At 38.3% G+C, this 7,298-nt stretch overlaps 1 long non-coding RNA gene across 1 annotated transcript in view; it reads left to right on the forward strand.

The window, feature by feature from the left end:
• Window positions 1-7,027, forward strand: part of LOC115947847 — a 10,458-nt gene extending 3,431 nt beyond the window's left edge. The window contains exon 2 of the long non-coding RNA XR_004081691.1: window positions 6,300-7,027. This is a non-coding gene — a long non-coding RNA (uncharacterized LOC115947847). The remainder of the gene's footprint in view (window positions 1-6,299) is intronic.
• Window positions 7,028-7,298: the final 271 nt, after the last annotated feature.

Raw genomic sequence — 7,298 nt, forward strand, 5'->3', positions numbered from 1 at the left:
CCCTACACAGTATTTCACTTCCCAGTGCACACTGTATCCCCTTGCACACTGGAGACTCCCAGTGCTCACCAGCCTTTAGTGCTCTGAAGAAATGGACTCACTTCCCCAGTTGTAAAACTGGGTCTTCCAGACCTCTTCAGGCCAATATATGGTGACATTCCCAAAACTTATATGTTACCTGGTATTCATCCTCGTGGAACAAATACCTGATTGCTGAGAAGCGCTGCACAGTGTCTGTGCAGCCCAAAGAAGTTACTGCACCCTACAGATAAACAGTTCCCTCTGACTTGATTGCAAAGGACTATGGTTGAAAGGAGAAAAATTTCTCTGAGGCAAATGAAAAAGCACATGCTGATAAAGATCCATACGAATACAGAGTTATGTGGGTAAGACAAGAAAGCTCGAGACAATAGAGAGGAAGGTAAGGACGTATTTTTGAAGGAAGGAAAGTACTCTTAGAAGTACAGAACCAACTAAAGTTAGAGGAAGCTGGTTACAGGGGAAAGAAAAGTATGTCCCTCAGGCACAAAAAAAGCTGCACATGCAAAACTAGTGAGAAAATGAAGCCATGGTATCATATACAGTTATGTCTTGTTCTGTGTGTATCAGTTTGAAGTAATGTTTAACTTTGATGTTAGAGGTCACTTCTGCAGAGCCTGTGGCTGTCCCTGAGGAGGTCAGCTGGAGCCAGGATGCCTTTGAGGAAGAGCTTCTTGGTCATTGTGTGGTTTAGCAGCTAAGGGAGTTTGGATGAGCCGTGACTCATCAAGGGGCATATGCTGCTTGGTGGGGGAAGGGATGGAAGGACTTCTATGGGAAATAAAGCTGGAAACACATTGCCAGGAGTGATGAGTGCTTAAAAACATTGCAGCTGCAGTGGTCTGGTCCAAACGAGTTTCCCAATAGCTGCTGAATAAGAAGTTGGAGTGATCTATAGCAATCATGCACATCTCACGCATCATCTCAAGAGTTAAAGTGTTGAAGTTAAGAGTGTCCTAGGTGAAATAAAGAGAATGGGATCTGAAAGTATTCCCAAGTTTGTTCCATGCAATGTGAGTTTGATAGGTAGAGAGTAGAGAGGAGAAAAATGTGGCCATTTTTCTCAGAGCTCTTATCCTTGTGCAGAGGTTTATTTGAATCTCAGGCTATTTGTATCCCGCGCAGTCATTTCATTCCCCATGTATGGCAGTAAAAACTGGAATGGCTGCTAAAGGGTGAGCAGCAACCTGAGCTCAAACTCATCCTGACCTCTAATCTGACACAAAAAGCTATGTTATCCCTTTGGGATTGGAAGTATCTTTTTGCTGGATTCTAGCACAGAATGGAGACTGTCATGGTCAATCATTGATAATGATATGCTCAAGGAGACACTCCTTGAGCTAAGTAGAAGCAGCTAGAAAACTTTTTTTCACTAAACCTCCTCAGGCGCTAGCTCTAAAAAGTAGGAACATATTTGCACATGCATTTACTTCTGCTATTTCCTCTTTGCTTTTCATCTAGCTTGAACCTTGTGGGGATGTCCACAGTTCTGGTGTTAGATCAGTCTCTCTGCTTCCATCCTGCTGCTGTTTACAGCAAAGTGCTTACCCTGGGCTATTCTGAAAGCATTGAGATGCAGCTGGGCTCTTCGTGAAGCCACTGCTTTGTTAATGAGGTTAAGAAAGTTAAACTGCAGTAGCCATGTTTCCAGATTCTGATAGTCTTAATTGTATGTGTGACAAACAAGGATGGTAGAAAAAGAAGTATGTACAGCCATGGGTAGGACTGAAACTCTGATCAACTTTGCAAAAGATATGTTCAAAAAACTCTCCAGATCTAATCTATCTTTTGAAGTCTTGTGTGTCTTGTATTTATAAGTGAGTTTTTAGAAAGGTACCCCCTTCTCATGTGTTTAAATTTACAAAAAAAAAGTTTTTTGGAAATCAACCTTTAAACCATCAGAATAGCGCAGTGTTATCTTCTTTCCACAAATGAGAGAATTGAAGGAACAGAGCTGTGAAGTTACCTGTTCAAAGCCATAAAGGAAGCCAATCATAAATCCAGGTGTAGAATCCAAGTCTCCTAAATTGCCATCTAATGCCATAACAAGCCAGTGTAATCAAAAGAAAGTTTGCTTTCTGATGTTACAATGAGGTGTGCCATAACAACACTTAGGTATTTATCCAAGGGGAACACAATTGAATGTATATATTTGCCTATGGTCTTGTAAATAGTTAGAAAGATTTCTTTGAGTTCTAATAGTGAATTTATTATATAGTGGTTTTCTTTATAACTGTTTTCTTTTTCCCCACAACAATTTCTTCAAAAATTGTGTTTAAAACAAACCATTTAGAGTTCAACTTCAGAGTCTTCTTCAGGATCCTGAGCACCTTACACTTCAGCTTGCCTTTACATAGGACAGTAGATGGTTTGCAGCTCAGAAAAAGGAAATAGAGTTATTTATTGCTCTTAGCATTGGAAATCACTTTTAGAAATATTGCTGTAAATGTGTTAGAAGTCTCAAAAGCTCAGGTCTGACTCTGTTTTAGCTGTAGGGGAGGCTGTGGCAAGAGACCCAGCACCAGAGGAGCTGTGAATATGGAAGCTCATTGCAGAGCCTAACGCTGCCTGGTGCATTGAGCAGGATCTTTCACAGTTTTGGCAAAAGCACATGTTGCTTTCTGTCTCTCATATTTGTGTCCTCTCATACTGAGTCAGGGATATGTGCACAATACTTGTCTCTGAGAGCTAATCTTTTGGGATGGTGAGCACAAATAGTTTCATTAATAGCTGGTTTTACTTGCAGTTGAGAGTTTGAAGCAGCCCAGCAGCTTTTTGCATTGTGTAGGGAGGGTTTCCTTTTGTCTGTTGCCTGAGTCTGACAGAATGATGCTTTAGGCTTCCCAAAACAGGGCTGGAGTCCAGCACTGAAACACCATGGAAGCACTGGCTTAGTAGTAGATAGCTTTGTGGTTTACTAAGAACAAATATTAAATCATATTGGAAAATGATATTACTTCTAAAAAAACCTCCTTATAGCACCTTTATAGTTTCCAAATCTTTATTTTCCACAGTTGGCCTGCACACGGGTGATGAGCATGCTCAGAGAATATGTCTGGTTAGCAACAATCAAACCTCTAAAATATCTGCAATTCATCCATGCTTCTCCCACCAGCAGGTGTCATTCTGGAAAAAGGAAAATATTGTAAATTCCTGAACTGGAGAATTTGGCTGTGACAAAGAAGAAGAAAAAATGTTTGCTTAAAATATAGCTTTTGAAGGTTACTTCAAACTAAAATGAAGAGAAAGCTGGCTGGTCTGCATTTTTTAATAATCTTTGTGCAGTGTGTAATCTTGACCTATAAATAAAAAAGGGCAGACAACTGGTAAGGCAAACCAATGTCTACTTAAAGCTGTCTTCTGCTTTTTACTGTTTTCTCTGATGTGTTTACCACTGCTAAGCACTGCCCCCCTCCATGACTATGAAATCAGCAATATTCATCAACCTTGCCACAGTAAACAAAGAATTGAGGTCCTGAATTCAGATCTCATTTGCTTCAAGGTAAATTTGAAGTAATCTCATTGAAGCAACTGAAGTATAAATGTTTGGAATTCAGTCCGAAACAACCTAAAGTAGTATTTAACTTTCTACTCCATAAATAAGCCTCAAGCAGAAAATAATCTCATAATAATTTTAATGTCTCTTATAATGTTTATGTTTTCCTTTAAGTGTTCATCTGGGTATTAACTGCAACCTCCTTTAGTATGTAGAGCTGTTTTTGATGTCTCATGAGCACAGTGAGAAAGCTGTGTCAGAGTTGTAAAGAACCAAGGCCCTGCTGGTTCATTGTTGAGGGCTCCTGGTCTATCAAGTCTAATCTTTGGCTGTTAAAACCAAACTTACTCTGAAATCCATGCAGGAGCTGCCTTGACCACCCTGTATGCTACTGGAAATTTGTTCCAACCCATCACAGCTCTGATGATTATAGATGTTTTTCTGTCTTTCTGTCTTTTGCATTTATCCAGATCCCTTGTATCTCTATTGTCCTTTTACACTAAATAGTTTCCCCCTAACATTTGCATTGGCATGTAGCTGAGCACCCTAGCCTGAACAAACCCAAATTGCATTTGTTTTCTTCCAGAAGCTTAGGTTTCAAATCCTCTGGCATTACTTTAAGTTAAATTGCTTTGCTTTAAACAAAAGCACACAGAAGTGTGCTCCCTTCCTTGCTGCCCTGCATGCACCATTAATGCAGGAGCTTCCACGCCCCGCTGGAAACACTTCACCTGCTACATCTTAGCCCTGTATCTAATTTCTTCCTTGTAATTTCATCACAATCATCTTCCCTTTGATTAGTCCAGCCAGGTTCAACTTCTCAGCTATTTCTAGAAGGCCTACAAACGACTGTGTGCTACTGTGGCCCACCAAAACTCTTCCTGGAAACAAAGGGAAATTTGCTTGAGGGAAAACATGAAAGCAAGTTCCAAGGCTTGGCTGCAAGGAGGACATTAAAGTGGGAATTGATTTTACCTTTTTAGAATTCTTATTTGCAACAAAGGGATGTAAAACGGTTGTCCTGTTGGCAGCCATTAATTTCAAAGATGTTATTTAATTACAAATGTAACAACACTTATGAACAGAACCAAGCACTCAGTTGCTGAGTGAAAAAAATAGTATGTAAACATAGAATTAAAAACTTTACTCCAAAATAGCTAAAAGCTGTATTCTTGGGTTTGCATGAAGCCTGTATTGACGTTTTCTGACTTTTTAAGTATTTAACTTTGAAAATTTAGTGGTATTCTAAAATTTGAAGTTAGAAAGTATAAAACCATTGAAAATATGACTAGTGGCCTTTTTTATGGCCTTTATAGGATCAAGATAACAAGGCATGATAATCTTCAGCAGGTTTTTGTACAGTAAAGGATGAGATTTAGACAAAGTTATTTCTTTAAAGTTTTTACTATTTTTTCTCAGGCTTTTAATTAAGTGAAATAGCATTAAATTATGTTTAGTCTCTTTTGGTTTTTAATTTTAGTGATTTATTTTACTAGTTTTAGAAAAAAACTCATGTGCCTAAACATAGGCCTGTGCATTTTAGAGCTTGTAGGAATCCCATCTGGCCTCTCACTGCCAGTTCAAAGGTGTGGGATTTTGTCAAAGGTCAAAAGTCCCCTGTAGGTCCAACAACATGCCAGCCCTGCACATGTATCCTGGGTACTCCAGGGTATCCTAGCAGCCATTAGGTGCCTTCTTTCAGGAACCTGAATTTCCCCTTTAGAAAACTGCTGTAAATGGTAATATGGCTCTGCAAATGCTTAAGAAAATTAAAGATATCATGTCTGGGAAGGGAATTCCCTCTAAGGTGCTTTATTTCAGGTTAACAAGGCCTAGAGGCAGGAGAGTTCTTTCCTATCTACCAAGGGCAGAGTTGCTGTAGTCAATGGGATGCTGTCAAGGATCTGTTTTGAATTTCAGTGGCTGAACTGAACCTGTGTGTGAGCTGGGAGTGGCTCTTGTTGAGCAAATGCACCACGGAGGTCCTGGCCAGGAGCCTGGGGCTTCTCCTCAGGACTGGTTGGAGGTTCAAAACTCTTGGGAGTTTGGCTAAAGGAAGATTAATTCCCAGTTTTGGGCATGATGCAGCAAACTAATTTTCCTGAAGAAAGTGGTAATTTCAGGTAGCAAGACACTCAGATAGACACAAGAAATACTTCTTTAATTAAAAAAACCCCTTTTTAATTAAAGAAATGAAATTAAAAAATGCAATAATTACATACACCATTAGAAACTTATATTAATCATGTCCAGTTTTGATGGTCTGTTGAATAAGAGGAAAGTTAAAAATCTTGACTATACTAGTCAGTATAGTTATATAAATTGCACAATGTGGGGTTGAGTATTTCTGAATTGTTGTTTTATAACAAGAGCAATTTGTTGCATATAGTACATAAAAATTATGTATCGTATATGTATAAAATACATAACTCATCCTAAAATAAAATTAAAGCAAATGGAAAGTAATGAATTCTGTATAAAATCCACCACAGTCAATAATTAGGATTGTGTAGACAGAGAACACTTTCCTGTGAACTTTTAAAAGTCACTCACTAGCATTATAATTGATAGGAGTTTGGACTACTCTTGTAGAAGCTAAAGAAATGAAATTGTTACAGAAAAGGTCATGATGGGCGGAGCAATCATAACATCTGATTCAGTGATGTCCAATATTAATTTTATAGCTTGGGAGTGAAAGAGAGAACTGTTTCCATGTACTCTGTTGTTTTGGTTTTTTTTCTAAGTATTTATCAATCTTTTTCAGGATGGACTCCCAAGGCATGGCTGCAATGGTTGTTTGAAACAAGAAACAGATACCCTCTTGCTGTCATTCATCTCTGATCACTGGGAATTAGAGCTTGAAGGAAGGTGAAAGAAAACTCCTACAGAGCACTGGGAATAATTTGTCTTGTAAGAGGGGTATAATGGCATTTTTAAAGCTCTACCAAATATCAGGACAGGTGATAAGAGTTTATGGACTGGGAATTAATTGAAAGATTGTGAAGTGGGAAAGAATTCACATTATGGGAAGTGTTGGAGAACTACAACGTAAGCACTCTGAAATTTGTAACTGAGCCCACAGAATACCTAGAGGTGATGGAACTATCTCAGATGACTGTTGTTTTAAAATATAATTTGCAAGCCCCTGCACCCTTCCCCAGACAGAGTGGGAAAATACATTCCTTTTATTAATATTACTCCAGGGGACTGGAGGGTATTCTGACCAGTGAAACATATAGTTTAGGGGACTTGCTACAGAACTCAGATTTTAAAAAAAAGTGGTACTAATTTGTACCTAGGAGTTGGTATCCGTTTTAAAAAATGCTGTTCTAAAGATAATTTTTTTACATTTTCATATGTATTAAATAACACACCTATACGATGAAACATGATATGTGTAATTAAAAGAATGGCTATAAGTATAGAATTGTGTAAATACTACCTAAATCATATGTATAAACATTAAATAAACGGTTTCATTTCTAAAGGTTACAGAAAACACTTAAAGATTTTATACAGTCTTTCCACCTCTTCCCCCACTAGATTTTAATATAATTGCAGTTTTAGAGCTAATCCTTATATTAGCTTTTTAACATTTGTAGTTTTGTTAAATTTTACTGAGGAACAATTTAGTTTGGGGAAACCGTTGAATCTGTGGTTTGTGTTGTTTGAACAAGAAGTCCCTGAGCGTTTGTCCCAAATACCAATATTTTTCCTACACTGGCAGCTGTATATTTGTGGTCACCTGATGGCAATGCATGCA

This window comes from Geospiza fortis, unplaced genomic scaffold (genome assembly GCF_000277835.1).
Source record: "Geospiza fortis unplaced genomic scaffold, GeoFor_1.0 scaffold194, whole genome shotgun sequence".
In the NCBI taxonomy this organism is placed as follows: domain Eukaryota; kingdom Metazoa; phylum Chordata; class Aves; order Passeriformes; family Thraupidae; genus Geospiza; species Geospiza fortis.